Here is a 20,994-nt window from a genome sequence, read left to right as displayed (position 1 = left end):
CTCTAACACTGTCAGCAATTAATTCCCAAAGGTGAGGTCCTCGTGGGAGGTGGGAAAACCCAGCGAATCACCAGGGACGCGCCTGATTCCGAAAGGGCTGGATGCTGGCGGGGAACCGGCCCCGCGGCTCTCGCGTCCCCGCCTGCCTGCGAGGCCTTCTGTGGGGTTACAGAGGGCTCCCAGCACCGATCCAAACCGCGTTCCAGGCGGGGTGGGCGGGCCCCCGGCCAGCGAGGCCGAAGCAAAACAACCCGCCCAGGCGTCCAGAGCGTGTCCAACCGTGGAGAACCTGCCCCGGGACCAAGAGGCGCAGCCAGCTCAGGCCTCTGGAGTGGGGCCTTTCCAGCCCCAGCGACAGATCCCGGGATCTGTAGTTGGGCGGAGGGGCTCGTTATGGGAAAGGGGTGCGTGCGCGTTTGTGCTAAAACAAGAAAGGCAAGAATCTCCGACAACGAAACTCTGGTCCTCGCCTGGCCGGGGAGCGCAGAAGACGGGGGCGGCGGCGTCAAAGCGGGTCAGGGGCCGGTCCAGCCAAGTTTGCTCCGGCTTAGATAAACTTTCTGATGGCAGTTTTTCCTGGTTGCAGCGTGGGTTCCTTGTAACCGGGTAAGCGTAGCGGGTGGTTGTCAGGAGGGGCTGGGGCTTGCGGTAAGAGGGAGTGGAGGGATGGGCCGGACCTGGGGTCGCGCAGGCGCCTTGGTCGCTGCCTCCGATCCGATCACCCCCGCCCCATCCCCTCTGCGAGCTCTGGAAGGTGGCTGGGGGAGGGGGATGGCTCCCTACTGCCGAGGGACGGCCCGAGGCAAACACAAAGCCCTTCCCTCCCCTCCTCCTCTTTCCTCTCCTCTCCCCTCCCCTCCCCTCCTTTCTCCCCCTTCCTCCTCTTCCTCCTCTTCCTCCTCCTCCTCTTGCTCCTCCCGGGCGGTGAAACCCAGCCCCGCGCTCATCTTTGGGGCCACCGGTCGCCCCCGCCTCCGGGACCTGCGGGGAGGGCCCGCGCGAGGTAAGGGGCGGTGGCAGCGGAGACCCCACCCCCTGTGCCCGCACCCAGAGCCAGGAGAGGCTCCGGGCACGGGCGGGGCTCTCTGGGGTTCCAGACGCGGGTGCTACTGCGCGCACCCTCTCCCCACTCCGGAGGGGACTTGGGGAAGACAGCCAGAGCGCGTCCTCGGGGATCGTGGGGCGGAGGCGGGGAGGGGGATCAGGGAGTGGGGACAAGGGGCAGGGTGACATTCCGGAGCGCGAGGTGGCCGCTGGTCCCGGCAGGGTCACCGGGTGTCCTCAGCTGACCTGTGCGGGGCTGGGGTGAGGGGCAGCTGGAGGGCACTATGGCTCGAGGTGCGGGTGTGCGTGCGTGTGCAAGGGACGGAGTTTGGTAGGGACCTTTGTGGAGTTCTACCTGCAGGACTGCCTGTGGGGTATCAAGTGCTCCCTGCGCCTGAGCGCGCGGGCTAGACCCGGTGTCGCACAGTTTTGATCTCCAGCGCGGACCCCACTGGTGCGTCCAGCCAGTGTGCGGGGCAAATGCTCCGACCGGAGATTTCCTCCCCCGGGTGGAAAAGCAGGAGGGTTGTTGTGTTGTGTCCAGGCAGGGGGCACTTGGGCTGTTGCGGTGATTGATGGCTGCACAGCGGGCGGAGGAGGAGCCCCGGATTCCTGCCGGGAAGGGACGGGGCCACTTTCCCACTTTGAGGCCTCCCCGCCCCCTTCTGGGCTTGGCCTCCACCCTTGGCCTGGGCTCCCACGGGCTCCGCGTCCACCCACCGGCGGTGGCGCGCCCCTCGACGGAGCGGGGACAGCAGGATTTGCAGAAGTTCAGCTTTAAAGCCTGTGATATGTTGCCAAGAAATACAGGGCAAGATCGGTCCCCTGGGCCCTGAGAGGCGCCTCTCTTCTCAGAGCTCTCAAATCCCTGGAGTTTTCCTAATTCCGCAGCGTAGCCGCACTTCCTTGCGCGGTTTTGGGCACATTGGGGTTTCTTAGGAACACGGTGTCATCAGTAAGGAAACATCAGAGTACTCTTCGACCAAAAGGACTGTAAATACCGAAGCAAAAAGAAATACTTGCTAGGAGTGCAAAGGGTTTACTGGGAAAAAAGAAACACACAGGGCAGCACTCCATCATTAAGATAAATAGTATTTTAATACGATCTTTTTAACAAAACCAAATTGAATGTAAAAAATTCATGATAAGCAAGAATCAACATTTTAAATAAAGGTGGGTGTTGTTAGAACCCTGCTTCATAGGCCGGGTGCAGTGGCTCACACCTGTAATCCTAGCACTTAGGGAGGCTGAGGTGGGCAGATCACTTGAGGTCAGTAGTTCAAGACCAGTCTGGCCAACATGGTGAAACTCCATCTCTACTAAAAATACAAAAATTAGCTGGGTATGGTGACACGTGCCTGTGGTCCCAGCTACTCGGGAGGCTGAGGTAGGAGAATCATTTGAACCCAGGAGGCAGAGGTTGCAGCAAGCGGACATTGTGCCACTCCACTCAGCCTGGGTGACAGAGTGAAACTCTCTCTCAAAACAAAACAAAACAAAACAAAACAAAAAACACTGCTTTATTGTTCAATGAGAACAGTCATATCCAGTCTCCCCCCCGCCCCCCAGACTTCCCATTTGTTTGTTCCCTTGCCTGGTGGTTTGAGAGTTGACAGTGGCACGCAACAGATTGAGCAACTCTGGCTTCAGATGTAGTCATGTTCACTGACTGCAGAGCTTTTATGAACTTTTTACCTAATTCAAATATGGGAGGATGTTGTCGTAAGTGGATATAGAGGTGCTGATTTTCCTTTTGCCTCAGGTTCTAATATTGCCTCTGGAATACCCAAAGTGTGCCCTCCCATGCTTTGGCACCTCTGGAGAGAGCATCACAAGCTAGGCATTGGTAGGGTCCTGGGACAGCGAAGGGCCCTTGCTTTTGGAACTTGGGAAGAAGGTTGTTGACAGGAGCTTTTGGGTTTGGAGACTTTCAATAGTTGGAGGCTGGAGACATGGGGAAAACCAATCTGCTATCAAGACGTCTCTTGTCTGGAAACATTCTCCTTCAGACAGTTCATCGGAGTTCAGAGGAGGAAACTGAAATAGCCCACACTTGACCTCTAGTGTAGGGCAGGTGGGAGGGAGCTTGACTCCCAGGATGGCTATGGCATGTGCTTATTTTTATTTTTATTTTTTGAGAGGGAGTCTTGCTCTGTTGCCCAGGCTGGAGTGCAGTGGCCGGATCTCAGCTCACTGCAAGCTCCGCCTCCTGGGTTCACGCCATTCTCCTGCCTCAGCCTCCCGAGTAGCTAGGACTACAGGCGCCCGCCACCTCGCTCGGCTAGTTTTTTGTATTTTTTTTTTTTAGTAGAGACGGGGTTTCACCATGTTAGCCAGGATGGTCTCTATCTCCTGACCTCGTGATCTGCCTCCCAAAGTGCTGGGGGCATGGGCCTCCCAAAGTGCTGGGGGCATGTGCTTATTTAAAGTTAACTTCACAGCAGCACTCTTATCCCCACCCAAGGTGCCCTGCCACATACCTTATCCAAAGTCAAGGGCCACTACCCACTTCAGGACTTCCACTTTCCAGAAAGAACCTCCTCGCTTAGCTAAATCCTCTTCCTCTGCTTGGAGGACACAGATGAATCAGGTATCACAGATGAAACACAGGGTATGCTACCCTGGGAGGTCCATGCTTATGTGACCCATTAATGGGAGGCCCATTCTTCACATACTCTCCGTGTTACAGTGTTTTGACCTTGTGCCCAACTCCCCTTGTACATCCAACATTCCTAATGATCCTTCAAGAATCCTAATAGTTTCAGCAAGAAAGATTTCCCTGACCCCGTCCTGCTTTCCCTGGTAAGACACCCCCTCACCACCACCAGAATTCCTTGTGTGTGTGTGTGTGTGTGTGTGTGTGTGTGTGTATCACTTAAAGCAATGCAGTGGATCTCACTTGCCCACTGTCTGTAAGCCTCCTGGGGTTGAAAACCAGGCCATAGCCCTTAAGACCTACCAGTAGAGGAGGGGGTGTTGAATGAATGAATGAATGAGCAAAAGTATCCCTTTGTCAAGGCATTTGGAGGAGTTGCACAGCAAGAAATACACCCTCAGGACTGTAATGCCTCTGAAGAAAGCAGATAACATTTTTGTAGCACATTATAAAATGGCTTTACAGATAGTATCTCAGCCGTTCCCACAACAGTAGTATTCATTGCATTTTGTAGGTGAGGAAATGGAGGCCTAAAAGTAGTCTGTCATTCTGCCGCAGCACAGCGGACCTGCCCAGAGGCACGCTCCATGCAGTGTGTGTACAAAGCAGGATTCACCGAGTTGTGTTTTAGGATGCAGTCTTGCTAAACAATCACTAATGAGTTACAGTGATAAAATATGTTAGGGAAATGCTAATGTTAATCTGATTTTTATGGCAGGACTTTAAGGAGTCTTCATTATTATACCATATATTGGGACTCTCTAGAATGACACCACAGTATGGGATGTTTGCCAACTTTCTTTGGCCACAGAACACTCTTTCTCATGAAGCATCTTCTGGATCCATTGTTCCAAGGAATTCACCTTGGGAATTGTTCAGTTCTCCCAGAATCTTCTAATGTCCGGGTCAGCTTCCAAGGAATGTTGACTCCAAGTAATATGTGGTATTTTGGATAGTAAAAATGTGTATTCTGGACACTAGAAAAGCATAATAATCCACCCTTGTAAATTTAGAGTGGATTGTTGATCTGTGTATCCAATTAACTCAAGTAGCTTCCCTGCATCCGATTAATATGAGTAGGTTCTTTGGGTTTGATCAGATATGATCTGAGGGAACCCCATCCTCTGGGGAGCACTGCCTTTTTGCTGCCCAGAAGCCTTCAGATCTCAACCAGCCTTCCCAACTCTGAGAATGTCCTCACACACAGCTCTGTAGATGGGGTGGTAACTTCAGGGTTCTTGTCCTGAGATCACTATTTCCTCTTGGCTAGTTACATCCATTGAGTGAGAAAGGACTCCTGCTCAGTGAATTTTCAGTTCTCTCACTTCCTCTCTCCCTGGGTGCTGGCCAAGTGAATTCTCTAGGGTGTCTAAGTGCGTGTGGACATTTACTTATGAAAAGATAGCAACCGTCATTCTCTGGGTGTCTCAGACCTGGAACAGAGGCCTGCTAATAGCAATCCCTCCTCATAAGAGCTGCAGCCCCCTTTCGCAAACACCCACTGTTTGAAAAGAGGTATTTTTAAATTAGAGTTTGCCTTCAATCTACTGTTAGAGCACCTTCCACGGACCAGTAACCTCAGCTATTGAGGCGTTATTGCAATTAAGGAGATGAAGTGGGGAAGTTGGAGTTAGAATTTCAGGGATTCAAAGGAGTATTGTGGGCTAATGGAGGAGCCTTTGGAAAGTGATCAAAGAGGCATGGCTGTGCAAATTTAACATTCATCTGCAGACATTTCTAGGTCTCCAATGCTGAGCAAATATATCTCAAGATTTGTTTTGTAGATTTTTCCAAAGCACAAAAAGTAAAAAGTCTCATTTAGAGATATGTATTAAACAGGGTGGTGTCACAGAAGTCAAGGGAAGGAGTGTTTTGAGAAAAATGGACCTATCAGATGGGGCGCGATGGGGAGTGACAAGGGGAGTTGAAGAAGAGACTAGAAGGCTGATGAGTCATTAGGCAAGCCATGGAGTTCAAGTGTGTGTGTGAGCATGCACATATCATCGTGCTGTGCGAACAAGGGAGAAGGTAGGGAGGAAATACTGAGTGTGATTTATTTATTTATTTATTTTGAGACAGAGTTTCACTCTTATTGCCCAGGCTGGAGTGCAGTGGTGTGATCTCGGCTCACTGCAACCTCTGCCTCCCGGGTTCAAGCGATTCTCCTGCCTTAGCCTCCTGAGTAGCTGGGATTACAGGTGCCCGCCACCACACCTGGCTAATTTTTTGTATTTTTAGTAGAGACGGGGTTTCATCATGTTGGCCAGGCTGGTCTCAAACTCCTGACCTCAGGTGATCCACCCACCTCGGCCTCCCAAAATGCAGCGATTACAGGCGTGAGCCACTGTGCACAGGCCTAAGTGTGATCTTTAACCTGTTGAGTTTTAAAGTCCTGGCCAGGTGCAGTGGCTTATGCCTGTAATCCTAGCATTATGGGAGACTGAGGTGGGCAGGTCACTTGAGGTTAGGAGCTCAGGGCCAGCCTGACCAACATGGTGAAACCCCGTCTCTACTAAAAATACCAAAAAAATTAGCTGGACCTGGTGGCAGTCCCCTGTAGTCCTCACTACTTCAGAGGCTAAGGCAGGAGAATCCCCTGAATCCAGGAGGCAGAGGTTGCAGTGAGCCAAGATCACTCCATTGCACTCCTGCCTGGGCAACAGAGACTCTGTCTCAAAAAATAAAAAATAAAAATAAAAATAAAAAAATACATATGTATATCAGCACAGAGAAGTGTGGAATGTCAGCTGAAAGTGTGAATAGAACCACACAAGTTAACACAGCCACTAGCAAAACCACTCAAGAGCATAATCACATAATGAATGAGTGAATGAATGAATGATTAAATGACACTGTTTTTTTGTAGCAGAAATGGTTTTTAAACTCACTAATGGTTAGATGAAAGTTTAAACACACCCATTTTGTAAAAGAGTCTAAGAAAATAAAATCGGATTTTTTTAAGGCTATCGGCATTCCAGCCTGTGTGAGATATCTTATTCTGGTCAAAAATCTTTGGTTGTAAGAACCTCCATTACTAACTTTGAATTACCCCAAAACTTGATGGTCCATGATTGAGAGCCCCTGATTCAGTTTGATGTAGGAAAGGCTATAAAGGTATGCTGGTTTGTTTTAAAAATCATCCTAAGAGTGATTTAAAAGACATTGCTGGGTTTTATAGTACCCAAATGAGAAACGGATCTGGGAGGTGTCCTAATTCCTACTATGAGTATATATCTCATTTTTATTTGATGATGCCATCTGGCCAAGTGATAGTACATGGAGTATTAATACATAACCCCCCACTTGCTTCAAATTTTCAAAATCTGAGTCATTTTAAAAAGCAAATTTGGAAACATTTGTATTTTTAATGAGTGAAGTCTTTTTTTTTTTTAAGTAATTTAATCCAATAAATTGGATAAAGAGACTTTTTGTTTTTTATGTATCTGATTTTATTTGGTAGATCAGGAATTCAAAATTTAAAAAATAGCTAGTTTAAATAGTTAGCTGGATGAACTTTAGTTGTTAAGAAATTGTTACAGATTTTTCCCAAATACTGAACTCTCCCATTGCATTTTAACTATGGCTTGATTATAAGAATACTTTTAAAATATGAATGGAGGCAGATGTCTGTCCTGTGTGGTAACTGAGGGCAGCTGCACTAGTCTGGATGGAAACCTTTGAGTCTCGGAAAGTGAGCCAGGATCCCACATCAGGAGTTGAGTGCTGAGACCAGCCACCTTGTCTGTGCAGGACCTAGCAGTCCCGGTGTGTCTGACTTCAGCACACCCTTGTCCGGATAAGGGACGTGGAACCTAAACGCTCATCGTCTTGCTGCCCAGACTTTGTTTAAGTGCTGAATGTTTATCGCTTCAGTGATATACATTTTGTTATACAAAATCTTTAACCTTTTGCATCATCAAATGTTTGTGCTTTTTCTTAAAATTTCCTTAATGGCCCCTCTGCATAGAAAACCTTTCCACTTCCTCAATCAATTACCCAGCCTTTTATATTTTCTTGTAATGTTTCTGCTTTCAGTTTTTTAGATTACTACTTAAATTCATTTGGGATCATTTGGTAAGTGGTTTATAAAGTAGGAACAAAAGTTTATTCTTTTCTCCCCATAGTTTTCCCCCAGGTCTGGCATCATTTGGTGAATAAACCTGCCTTTCCCCAGCTCCATAATACAAACAAAGTATACTAGGAAGGGCAAGCCCCACTTCACTCTCTGCCCTTTTTTTTCTGTGTTTCTTTTTTTTTTGACAGAGTCTTGCTCTGTTGCCCAGGCAGAAGTGCAGTGGCATGATCTCAGCTCACTGCAACCTCTGCCTACCAGGTTGTATTTTTAGTAGAGACGGGGTTTCACCATGTTGGCCAGGCTGGTCTCGAACTCCTGACCTAAAGTGATCCGCCTGCCTCAGCCTCCCAAAGTGCTGGGATTACAGGCGCGAGCCACCGTGCCCGGCCACTTTCTATGCTTTTATCTTCTCCCCCACCCCCAAATTTTTTTGGCAAATTCACTCATTAATTCTTCCAGTGAAATTGTATTCCGGCGTATTTGTTTGGAATTATATTAAGCCTAATTTGCGAAGATCAGAAAGAAAGTTTGGCCGGGCGCGGTGGCTCAAGCCTGTAATCCCAGCACTTTGGGAGGCCGAGACGGGCGGATCACGAGGTCAGGAGATAGAGACCATCCTGGCTAACACGGTGAAACCCCGTCTCTATTAAGAAATACAAAAAACTAGCCGGGCGAGGTGGCGGGCGCCTGTAGTCCCAGCTACTCGGGAGGCTGAGGCCGGAGAATGGCGTGAACCCGGGAGGCGGAGCTCCGGGATCCGGCCACTGCACTCCAGCCTGGGCGACAGAGCGAGACTCCGTCTCAAAAAAAAAAAAAAAAAAAAAGTTTAGGATCCTCTTTTTCCGGGAAACCATGACACTGAATTAGAGCCAGTGGGCATTGATTGTATGTGTTCAGGCCACATTAGCACACTGATCCCTGGGGTGGCTGGTGAGGAAGGCACAAACCCAGATTGGACAAGACCAGCTGCTGGTTTCAGCTCTGCTGGGAGGTGTGGGATCTTGGCTGGCCCAAAGATTCATTTGCACTCATGTGTGCAGGCGCTCCTTTAAGATTCCAGGCCTAAAGGACCTCACAGCCTAGCAGGGGATACTTAGACTGGGAAGGGCAGGACAGTGTGGTCAGTGCTTGACTCGAGAGACAGACATATTTGTGTTGAGTTTGAATTGGAAAACCCCTAATTCAAGTGCTTTGTTGCTGTCCTTTGCAATGGTTTTTCTCCTTGACAATTCAGGGATCCCACAAAGTCGGAGGCTTTTGTCTTTTTAGAAAAGGTATTTATCAGCCGGGCGCGGTGGCTCAAGCCTGTAATCCCAGCACTTTGGGAGGCCGAGACGGGCGGATCACGAGGTCAGGAGATCGAGACCATCCTGGCTAACACGGTGAAACCCCGTCTCTACTAAAAAATACAAAAAACTAGCCAGGCAAGGTGGCGGGCGCCTGTAGTCTCAGCTACTCGGGAGGCTGAGGCAGGAGAATGGCGTGAACCCGGGAGGTGGAGCTTGCAGTGAGCTGAGATCTGGCCACTGCACTCCAGCCTGGGCGACAGAGTGAGACTCTGTCTCAAAAAAGAAAAGGTATTTATCCCTCTTCCTTTTATGAAGTAAGCACAGGGACCCTGGGGGTGGGATGGGGTGGGTTTAGGAGATTCCTCTGGCTCTCTGCTAGACTAATGTTGCTGAAGGAAGGAGACTTCATCCTCATAGATGGCAAGACCCTTTGGAAGGTTTCATGGCTTTTGAGCAAAGGAGTCTACAGAGGGAGGGAGGGAAGGAGGGACAGCCAGTGGGACGGACTAGGCACAGATGGGGAGAATGGTCCTCCTAGGTTGACGAAGGTGCTTTATTAGGGTGGCTTCTTCAAAGCTTCTTATCCTCTCAGTTGGGTGAGGTCTGATGTATGAAGTGACAGTCAGACAGCTCCCTGTCCCTCCCCCATGGTGGGAGCCCGCTCCTGGCCATCTGTCACGGGGAACCCACCCATCCTCTCTGTATTCCAGGATTCCTGCCTTAACAGATGGTGTGTGTTCCCTATGACAAACACTTTCTCTGGGCACATCTCATATCCCTGTTTTCCCTAATATTTGTAGCTAATGTCTTTCCCTAAACCATTTACAGGATGACCTTAAACTACATATATGATCTAAATAATACAAATAACCTACTACACTTTCGTGTTGGTTCAGGCAATCTCCCTGTTTTAAACTGTGCTTCCATGGGACCTTGGGATCAGAGGTAGAGTAATTTCAAAGAATGGGGCTAGGAAAGGGCAGATTCAAGGTTGGTTCCCAGGCCGCTTTCTATTCAAGGACAATGTGGTTGCATACAGAAGGGGTACTTCATCCTTTCCTGGGCATCAGAAAAGGATTCACAATGGAAGGGATGTCTAAGCTATGGTGGATGGAATCATCAGTGTTAACTAGTAACACGTGGGTTCCAGGCAGGAGTGGTAAGTGCAAAGAGTGAGAAATAAGCTGGGTGTGGTGGCTCACACCTGTAATCCCAGCACTTTGGGAGGCTGAGGCAGGCGAATCACTTGAGGTCACGAGTTCGAAACCACCCTGGCCAATATGGTGAAACCCCATCTCTACTAAAAATGCAAAAATTAGCTGGGCGTCGTGGCACACACCTGTAATCCCTGCTACTTGGGAGGTTGAGGCAGGAGAATTGCTTGAACCCAGGAGGTGGAGGTTGCAATGAACTGAGATCATGCCACTGCACTCCAGCCTGGGCAAAAGCATGAGACTCCATCTCAGAAAAAAAAAAAAAAAAAAGAAAAGAAAAGAAAAAAAGAGTGAGAAACAAGAGAGGCTTGGAGCACCTAGGGAAGGAACGTGTAGTTTGTAGGGGCCAAGGGAAAAGTTCTCCTTCACCTGCTGAAGGTTTGCTGTAAAATCAACTCAGAAAAGGCAGGTTAATTGGGGAAAAGGCATACAGATTTACTTAAAGTGTATACAGAGGAGCCTTCAGAATGAAGACCCAAAAATACAGGGGAAGTTGTGTTTATGTTTAGGTTCAACAAATATGGACAGCCATGTAGAAATGTGATTGAACAAAGAGAGTCTGATTGAGTGCGAACAGACTGCTTGGGGAGACCCAGCAAGGCCTGTCTAGATTCCTCCTGGTCTCTCTGAGCAGATTCCTTTCTTCCAGGTATGGAGCCAGACCCTCTCTGGAATGCACTCATGACCTACAGTTAGTCACAGCAGGTCAGACAGTTTCTTTATGGCCAGTTTTTACACAGAATGGTGGAAGGAAAGTTACAGCAGTACGTTTAGGTTTTGTGGCTGGCTCTGGGGAAAAGAGGTTATGGGTCCTATGACCCACTTTGAAGGAGAATTCTAGTTTCTCTGGCTAGCCTCAGGGAGGATGTGGCTGAGAGACCAGAGGGCAGAAGGTCAGAGAATGACTTTTGCTTCTGACGCCCTCATTTTGGGGTATTGTTTTCTGAGCTCCCACGAGTTCATTATGGCACCACTTAGAAAGCGAAGCTCCTGGCCAGATGCAGTGGCTCACACCTGTAATCCCAACACTCTGCGGGGCCAAGGGGGGTGGATCACCTGAGATCAGGAGTTCAAGACTGGCCTGGCCAACATGGTAAAACCCCATCTGTACTAAAAATACAAAAATTAGTTGGGCGTGGTGGTGGGCGCCTGTAATCCCAGCTACTCAGGAGGCTAAGTTAGGAAAATCACTTGAACCTGGGAGGCGGAGGTTGCAGTGAGCGGAGATCATGCCATTGCACTCCAGCATGAGCAACAGAGCAAAACTCTGTCTCAAAAGAAAAAAAAAAAAAATCAATGCAAGCCTCCTGCGAAACATGGAGAGAGACGGAGGATGTGACCCAGACCCTCTGAGGGCTTCAGTCCGGGGAGGCAGGCAAGAACTGTAACTGTGGGACAAGTGGAGGACAACTTAGGAGAGCGTCACGTCCCAATGATCCAGACTGTGTGTCATGATGGAGAAAGTCCATGAGGGAAACAGTATAGTCCACAAACAAATGCTTAGGTTCTGCCTGGTCTTGTTCCCTACGTTTTGATCTAAATAGAATCTCAGGCTCCTTGTCTATAACAGGAGATGAGGGAAGGTCTCAGACCAGGTTCCCTAGAAGCAGACCCTGAGGTGAGGATTCATGGAAAATAGATGAAGAAATATTCACAGGAAAAGAGGAGAGAGGGGAAAGGGGGCCAGAAAGCAAGGAAGCTGAGCAGCGGTGCAAACGGGAATGCTCTGTAGACAGTGTGGACCCCACAAGAGTAGCCAGATTGGAGGCCAGCTTACTGGAGACACTATACCCCTGCATCAATCAGACTAAGGGTTGCCCTAAGTGCTTCCAGCTCTCTATGCAGGCAGGCAAAGCAAGTCCCATAGAGAGCTGTCCTCTGACAGAGACCCAGGTGCTGGCTGTGGAGCGCAAATGTGAATGAAAATGGTTTAGGACTCTGAAGGCACAGGGACAGGGCATTGGCAGCATTTGCCAGACTGGGATACCTATTCTCATCCTCACACAGGCAGACAGGGTGGATTGTTATGAATAATTCATTGTCATTTCTTGTGACCTCCTGATCGTATGAGGAGCAGGAGTGTCTTACTGACATTACACAGCATGATGCCAAGTGTGGCTTACTGGCCCCTCAGAGGTTATGCTGACCCACCAGAAACCACCTGTCCTATACGTGCTTATTTCTCACACTTCTGGTGCTGACTTTTATGCCTTTAGACCTTATTGGAAATATTCAATATAATTACAAGATACATATATATATATATCCTTTTTGGAAATAGTTTGCTTTCTGTTTCTTTTCTTTTTTCTTTTTCTTTTTTTTTTTGAGACTGAGTCTTGCTCTGTCACCCAGGCTGGAGTGCAATGGCACACTCTCGGCTCACCGCAACCTCTGCCTCTTGGGTTCAAGTAATTCTCCTGCCTCAGCCTCCTGAGTAGCTGGGATTATAGGCGCCTGCCAACACGCCCAGCTAATTTTTGTATTTTTAGTAGAGACAGGGTTTCACCATGTTGGCCAGGCTGGTCTTGAACTCCTGACCTCAGGTCATCCATGCGCCTTGGCCTCCCAAAGTGCTGGGATTATAGGCATGAGCCACTGCACCCAGCCAGCTTTCTGTTTCTATTATTATTGGCTCTGAGTTCCTTAAAGGGTAAGTAATGAGTAGGATAGAGGACACTGAGAGATTTGGGTCTAGGAGACCAGAGAATGTGAAGATATGAAGAAGAATCTCCTAACCAGGTCAGGGCACAGCAGCGCATACTGTCACCACCCAGGCTAGTAGTTTGTCAAATCCTTACTCAAATACACATGAGTATCTGAATGCATAGGCACCTTTCCACCTCCATCCTTTCTGTGCTGTCGTCATCATCATCGCCCCTCCACCTGTGGTAGGTTGCACAGGCCGTGAAGTGTAACAGGGTTGGATATGTAAATTACTTCAAGCTAGCAAATCACAAGAGATTTCAGAGATGAAGCACTTTGTTGTTACCAGGCGGCTGCAATTTAACATGAAGCTCCTACCAGTGACAAACCACGAGTAAGAATTCCATGTGTCTGCTATTCTGAGCATGCAGCAGCTGGAGTAATGGCTGAGAAAGCAGAATAACATGACAGGGCCATATGGAATCAGATACTTTAAATACTGTGTTTCAAGACCTCAGGAGGTAGATCATGATAAGGTCTAATTTGAACTGCTGATATAAGGTGGAAATCAACTTCATTTAAAAGTTTTTTACTAAGGTATATTTCATTTAGCTTAAGAATCAACAAACCATAGGCCGGGCGCGGTGGCTCATGCTTGTAATCCCAGCACTTTGGGAGGTGGAGGCGGGCGGATCATGAGATCAGGAGATCAAGACCATCCTGGCCAACATGGTGAAACCCCCACTCTACTAAAAAGTACAAAAAATTAGCCGGGAGTGGTGGCAGGTGCCTGTAGTCCCAGCTGCTTGGGAGGCTGAAGCAGGAGAATGGCGTGAACCCAGGAGAAGGAGCTTGCAGTGAGCCGAGATCACGCCACTGCACTCCAGCCTGGGCAACAGAGTGAGACTCTCCATCAAAAAAAAAAAAAAAAAAAGAATCAATAAACGATAAAAATAATTATTGTAAGAGAAAAAGTTATCAACCTTAAGAGCAAAAGAAAATGAACAGCAGAAAAGAAAAAGTGAATATTTTAGCTACACTTTCCTATAAGCCCATTTAAACCTCTTGGTTGTAGTTGGTCTTTAACATTCTGAGGAATTATTTCTATTTCTCATGGAAGATGGTGTAATGAAGGTATAAAAGGCTCCAGAGAAAGCTATGCTCAAGTTTTTTAGAGAGGCAAAAAGAGCCTGGCATAAGAACCAAGACTTCATATTTCACAAGGATTATGATGCTTTTATAAAATAAATATCATTCCTGAAGCAAAGATAAAAAGTAATAAATTTAGCAAAATAGCTGTTGAAGGTTGACTGAGCTGAAGGAAGGATTATTTAATTTAACAGAACTGCCTTTGAGGAAAACAATGCTGGGTGAGTGCTGGAGAAATTGACCCAGCTATGATACTATTTGACTTCAAAATTGTTTACATGACATGTGAAAAGCCCAGTGCAGAGGCAAGGAGAAAGCCCTCTGACCCTTAAAGCATTTCCCGATCAGCCATTTAACAGAACCTCTCTGCAAATGAGCGTTTCTAAGGGGACACAATTCCCCTGCCCTCCGTCTGGAGGAGGAAATGTGAAATTTTGTTTTCCCTGCGGAGCTGCTTCCGCTCAGTCACCACCAAGTCCTGCAACCCATAGCTCTGCCCCTGGCCTCTGTCCCTCTTCCATCTCCTGCTGCCTCCTTCCCAGCAAGAATTCCATGTTTTCACGTATAACCTGTACGTGAAAAACAAAACAAAAACGTGTTTTTCCTCTGCTCTCGCAACAATCATCAACATGGAAGACTTCTGTGACCAAATGTTTGGGGGTTTTCCCCACACACCAAGCAGTTGACACCAGCTGTGCATCCTCCAGCCCAATTCCCACAGGGCGAGGGCTGAGTCTCGCGAGACTGCCCCCCCCCCGCCCCGCCCTGACCTTCCCACAAGTCCCGGCCTCCAGATCTGCTGACCGACCGGCACCAAGCCGGGGTTCCCCCAGCCCCTTCTTCGAGTTCAATTAATTTGCTAGAGTAGCTCACAGAGCTCAAGGAAATATAAATATTTACTGGATTATTGTAAAGGACATTGCAAAAGATACAGATGAAGAGAAGCACAGGGGGAGGCCAGCTTCCAAGAAGCTTTCTGAACACAGGCCTTTGGCGTGTTTGTGGTAGCTTCATTACCAATGTCTGCTTGGTCAAACCATTGGCCATTGGTGATCAACCTAACCTTCAGTCCCTCTCCCGTCCCTGCAAGTGAGACAGTGGCTCAAAGTCCCAGTCCTCTAATCCGGCCTTGGTCTTTCCCGTAACCAGGGACTGCCATCTGTCAATCCACTCATTAGCATGCAGAAACATCTTTGGAGAGTCTAAAGATTTTTGGAGTTGTATGGCAGGCGACAGGGTTAAAGACCAGGTATATGTTTCATAATATAACACATAACACCTCCTTTGCGTATTCCTCAATTCTCTTGCCTGGTCTCTCTCAGGGCACTCCCTGGGCTCAACCCCAACCCCTGCTGAAGCACACTTGCCCTGGGGTGTGCCTGCACCAGGCAGACGGACACGGCCAGGAAGACCACAGCCTCCTTTTTTTTTTTTTTTTGAGACGGAGTCTCGCTCTGTCGCCCAGGCTGGAGTGCAGTGGCGCGATCTCGGCTCACTGCAAGCTCCGCCTCCCAGGTTCACGCCATTCTCCTGCCTCAGCCTCCTGAGTAGCTGGGACTACAGGCGCCCGCCACCGCGCCCGGCTAATTTTTTGTATTTTTAGTAGAGACGGGGTTTCACCGTGGTCTCGATCTCCTGACCTTGTGATCCGCCCGCCTCGGCCTCCCAAAGTGCTGGGATTACAGGCGTGAGCCACCGCGCCCGGCAGACCACAGCCTCCTTAAGGGATTCACAGCTGTCGGTCTCGAGGGGTCCAGCTCCCTTTTCTTGGTCCATCCACACACCTCTTCAGCTCCATCTTCGACACACTTGTTTTTTAAAATTACATTTTTATATGTGTAGGAGTGAAGGAGAGTTCGGGGAACTAACACTTACTACTTTGGTATTTCCTTTTTTCTTCTCTCTGATCCTATCCTCTTTCATTTCATTAAAATACTCTGACAGCAGCTTTTCTAAATTGCTTTCACAACCCACTAATGGGGTTTGAAAAAAACATGCCCTGGATGATTATTCCACTCTGTCCCTCCCTTCTCAAGCCTCCTGCCTCCTCCTGCTCTCCTCGTTTTTTTGAGACAGGATCTTGCTCTGATGCACAGAAACTAGAACTAATCCGCAGAACTTCCAGAACTCCCAAACCCCTCCCAAACACTACCAAGCCACCTGCATGCCGACCATAGGCTCCAGCTCCCTCCTGCTTCCGTGGATAGAACAGATGCGCACTCTCAGGTAATGCAGTCCACCCAGGCTTCCGTGGATAGAACAGATGCGCGCTCTCAGGTAATGCAGTCAACCCAGGCTTCTGTGGATAGAAGAGATGTCACCTCAGGCACGCAGGGTCCACCCAGGCTCGTGAGATAGAAATTAGATGCCACCTCGGTAATGCAAACCCAGGCTCGTGGATAGAACAGAGGATGCTGGCCTTGTGGGTAATGCAGTCCACCCAGGCCCGCGGGATGAAATTAGGATGCTGCCACCTCGTAATGCAGTCCACCCAGGCTTCCGTGGATAGAACAGATGGGCGCCTTGCAATGTGCAGTCCACCCAGGGCTTCCGGGATAGAACAGGATGCCAGCCTCAGGTAATGCAGAGTCCACCCAGGCTTCCGTGGCTAGAACAGATGCACCCAGGCTTCCGTGGATAGAACAGATGGGCGCTCTCAGGTAATGCAGTCCACCCAGGCTTCCGTGGGATAGAACAGATGTAGCTCTCAGGTAACAATGCAGTCCACCCAGGCTCGCGGATAGAAATAATAGATGCTGCCAAGCCTCGGATAATGCAGTCCACCTAGGCTTCCTCGTGATAGAACAGGATGGCCCAGGTAATGCAGTCCACCCAGGCTTCCGTGGATAGAACAGAGGGCCTCAGGCACGCAGAGTCCACCCAGCAGCCTGTGGAAGCAGGACCACAGATGCACCCAGGCCTCATGGGAGAAACATGCTGGGTAATGCAGTCCACCCAGGCTTCCGTGGATAGAACAGATGGCGCGCTCTCGGGTACGCAGTCCACCCAGGCTTCTCTCAGATACTCAAGGGCATTACAGCAGCAATTGTCCCGCTCTTTGCTGGGTCACCAGTTTCTCACCCTGTCTCCTGGGTCATTTCCATCCAGGTGCATTCATACTGTAGTATGGCTCATCTTTAGAGAACCATCTCTTGACTCCACATTTACTTCCAGCTCCCACCTCTTTTCTCAGCTTTCATTCTACATAGAACTCTTTATGAGCGCGTCGGTGCTCACTGTCCCCAGGTCCCTTCCTTCGCTTCTTCTGTTGTACCACTCTAGCCAGGATACTGCCTCGGAACTGATTTTGCCAAGGTCACCGATGACTCCCTCGTTTTTAAATCCAGTGGTCAGTCTTTGATCCCCATATGATGTGATTTTCTAGCAGCATCTGACATTAAACCAAGGGTGGGGCCCTTCTAAATGCAGGGCCCTGTGTGATTGAACAGTTTGGGTGTCACGAAGCCAGCCCTGGAACCATGCTGATCTTGGGTTTCATGTCACAAGAGACACGAGCTTCCACTGCCAAACACTCCAAGATCCCAAGGAATAATTCCAGCAGCTACAAGAGTCCCGGCACCGCCTGAGCCAGACCTCTGTTCAGGACTTCACGTGGGCTGGCCTCATCTCAGAACCCTGACCAGCCTGTGAGATGATCACTTCGTGCGTCACCGCCGCGGTACGCATGAAGTCGTTTTATGCTTTTTTTTTTTTTTCCAAATTATAGAAACTGAGGCACGGAGAGATGGAGTGATTTGTCTGTAGTCACAAAGCTTGAAAGTGGGGAGCCACAATTCACTCCTGGTCTGTCAAACACCAGGACCTATACTTGTAGCAATGACTGTAATAACCTCAGAATGTATCTGTGTAGAAATACAGGCATGCATTAATATTCTAGGGTTGCTGTAACAAAATACCACAAACAAGATGGCTCGAAACAACAGAAATTTATTGTCTCACAGTTCTGGAGGCCAGAAGTCTGAAATCAAGGTGTCGGCAAGGTTGTGCTCCCTCTGAAGGTGATAGGAAAGGAGCTGTTCCAGGCCTCTCTCCCGGCTTCTGGAAGCCTCAAGCATACCTTAGCTTGTAGATGCATCCCGCCAGTCTTCCATGCTCACACAACATTCTCCCAGAGTGTCCTCACATGATCCTCCAGGTTTCCCCTTTCCTGTTGGATTGGGTCTCATCTGATGACCTCATCTAACTTAGTTAAATCTGCATAGACCCTATTTCCAAATAAGGTAATATCCAATGCTACTGGGGTGAGAACACCAACATATCTCTTTGCAGGGACACAATTCAACCCGTAACTAGGTGTAAAATTAGAAACTGATCAAATATCCAGGAAGTGTGACCAGTGCATGCAATCAGAAAACAGAGTCAGGCATTCTCAGCAGTAAATATTTATTACAGGTCAAAGGGCCAGGTATAAGTTGCCTCCTTGCCTTGTTCTGCTGTTGTTGGGGAGGCCTTAGCACCTTCTGAGTTGGGTGAAAGCAGAGAATGGGAGCTGAAGGCTTAAAGAAAGGGCCAAGTGAGGTGGGTGTTCCAGAACTTTGGTTTGGTGGCGTGCTGTCTATGATTTCTGTGATCTCTTGATGGTACTGCGGGGTGCCAGGTACATCTCTTTGGAGGTGTTGATGCTTAATGAACTGCAACTTCTCCTTCCTGCTGGCCGAGGTGCATGAGAGGCCAAATGACTATATTTGGGAGATGTGCAGTACAATTTCAAAATGCCTGATAATACAGTGATTCTGATTACAATCACTATTAAAATCACATCATGGATTGTGATAATAAAAATAAAGTAATACGATGCACTAGATGATAAATATTATAAAATATTATATATGTATCATAAAAATAAAAGAAATAAGTTTAGCTTCATATAAAATTCACCATCGTGCCCTTGATTTGCCCCTGACCAGCACCCAGTTCCATGACCTTGGAGCTTCTGTCCCATGGAACAACCGTGTTTATGGGCTGTCAACCAGCTACCATAGGCAGGGGGTGGAGGCCTTTATAGGCTCCTCTCTTTTATCTCACAGGGAATTTTTAAAGACAGAGCTTAGGTTTCTGAACTCAATTTACATGATGCATCTAAAATGACATAAATATGAATGTATCTCCCCTCTTACCCCCAAGCAGCCAAGTACCAGTTCACTGAATCAGGAGAGAGCACTGGGATTGCTGAAGAGAACAGGATGATGAGGTTGCGTAAAGAACTCAACACAACCCAACTCTGATTGATTTCTCCAAAGGAAGTCAGATAGGAATGTGGACTGGGTACGTTGTATTTTTCTTACAGTAGCATATTATAAAAGCAGTATTTTTGCAACTAGAGAAGAAGCGGGAAAAAGATTAAGAGCCAGAGATTGCAGAGAGGAATTCCAAGAGAATCTTTAGTCAGAAAAAGCCATGAGTCTCCCTTGTCTTCTGCCACTGTGGCATGTAAAGGAATTGAAAAGGCCTTGAGAAAATCATTCATATTGTAGAAAAAGGACACAAGGGAGTGGGATCCATGCATTTGCTCATCAGATCACTATTGAGTACCAATTATATTGTCAGGCATCGAACAGGCAGGGTACCCGCTTTTGTACTTCCCTGAATCTCTGTGGTCATTGTCGCATTCCAAGCCATTGTTCTTTCTTGTGAATAGGATGATGTCATAGGATTTGGTGTTACAAAGTTCACGCTGACTGCTGATCACAGACAGCATCTCAGTGGAGCAAGAGTGGCCTCAGTGAGACCAGATGGCGGAAGACTGTGATCATTCCGAGACTGGTCCCGGGCTCCGGGAAAGAATTGGAGGCAAAATTTGGAGAATGACCCAGCAAAGCTGTGATGAATTAGATGTGAGGAGAGCAGAAGAGTCAAGGATGGCCCATTACTGACCACCCACGTTCATGGAGGCATTATTTAAGGAGATGATCAATCTGGGAGGAAAAGAAGCCAAAGCAATACAGAGTTCCACTTTGTATGTGTTAAGTTTGATGAGCCTGTGAAAATCCAAGGAGGTATTAAAGATCTGGGAGTCTGGAGCTTGAAGGAGAGCTTTGGGCTACAAATGCATTGTCGGTAGTTTTCAGTATATAGAGAGCCTAAAGAGGATAAAATTGTCTAAGAAAAGGATATGGAAATGTTATCCTAGGATTAACTCGTGTAACAGGATGGCAATAAGTGCAAAATCTTATGTTGCTAACTATGGCCTCCAAAGTCTGTGAAAATGTGGCAGTGCAAGGATTGACTACTGGTTCATTTTGCTAAATTGCATGTCTTCCCTGCAGATGGAGCCCCCATTGAAATCGGTATTTTGGATGTTAGCATCTGGCTCCCTCTACTGCAGTAGGTTTCTGACTGGTGGAGGTATGCCTGCCCTTCCAATCTGGGGCTGAGGACACCACCTGATTTCAACAAGAGACTAGGTAGACTGCTGAGAGGTGAGATCAGTAATGAACCTAAGATTTATTAAGTACATGTGTGTCACTCATATACTTGCCACAGTCCATGTGCTATTTATTGTATACTTACACCAGTCTTGAAGATGAGTATTCTTACCCATTTTACACTGGAAAAACAGAGGCTTAGAGAACACAAGCATTTGCTCAAGTTCATGTTAATCAGTGGTAGAACAGGTCTTGGACCAGCTCTGTCCATTGACAGAGCCCAGACTCCTAAGTGCCAAGCTGTACTGCTTCTCCTGAAGCCAACAGCCTAAGAAGCATGTCCGCCCCGGGGCCCTCCATTGCTTAGCTGAGTGTAGGACTCAACTGCAGTCAGGAGCCTCACCCTCCACAGGCGGTCAGAGCCTCCAGCTTCGCTCCGACTGAAACTGCAGAAAAATACCCAGGCAATCTGGTTTTACAGTTTCCTTCTGAAATAGAAATACTACTACTAACAAATATTTTTGTGACGTGTATAGCT

At 48.1% G+C, this 20,994-nt stretch overlaps 1 protein-coding gene across 4 annotated transcripts in view; it reads left to right on the top strand.

The window, feature by feature from the left end:
* Positions 1 to 20,994, top strand: part of RIN2 (Ras and Rab interactor 2) — a 252,800-nt gene that overhangs the window by 255 nt on the left and 231,551 nt on the right. Inside the window, exon 1 of one of the 4 annotated variants that reach the window (XM_017945049.3) lies at positions 277 to 606. The exons of 1 other annotated variant lie outside the window; for it this stretch is intronic. The gene's annotated coding sequence lies outside the window, so the exon portion shown is untranslated. Of the gene's footprint in view, positions 1 to 276; positions 607 to 709; positions 1,004 to 15,812; positions 16,348 to 20,994 lie in introns of those variants that run through there. 2 more of the 4 variants (XM_017945050.3, XM_031656525.1) reach the window with 2 other exon arrangements.

This window comes from Papio anubis, chromosome 16, assembly GCF_008728515.1.
Source record: "Papio anubis isolate 15944 chromosome 16, Panubis1.0, whole genome shotgun sequence".
Taxonomy (NCBI): domain Eukaryota; kingdom Metazoa; phylum Chordata; class Mammalia; order Primates; family Cercopithecidae; genus Papio; species Papio anubis.
The sequence above is the reverse complement of the archived record's forward strand: the minus strand, read 5'-3'. Positions and strand labels throughout refer to the sequence as shown.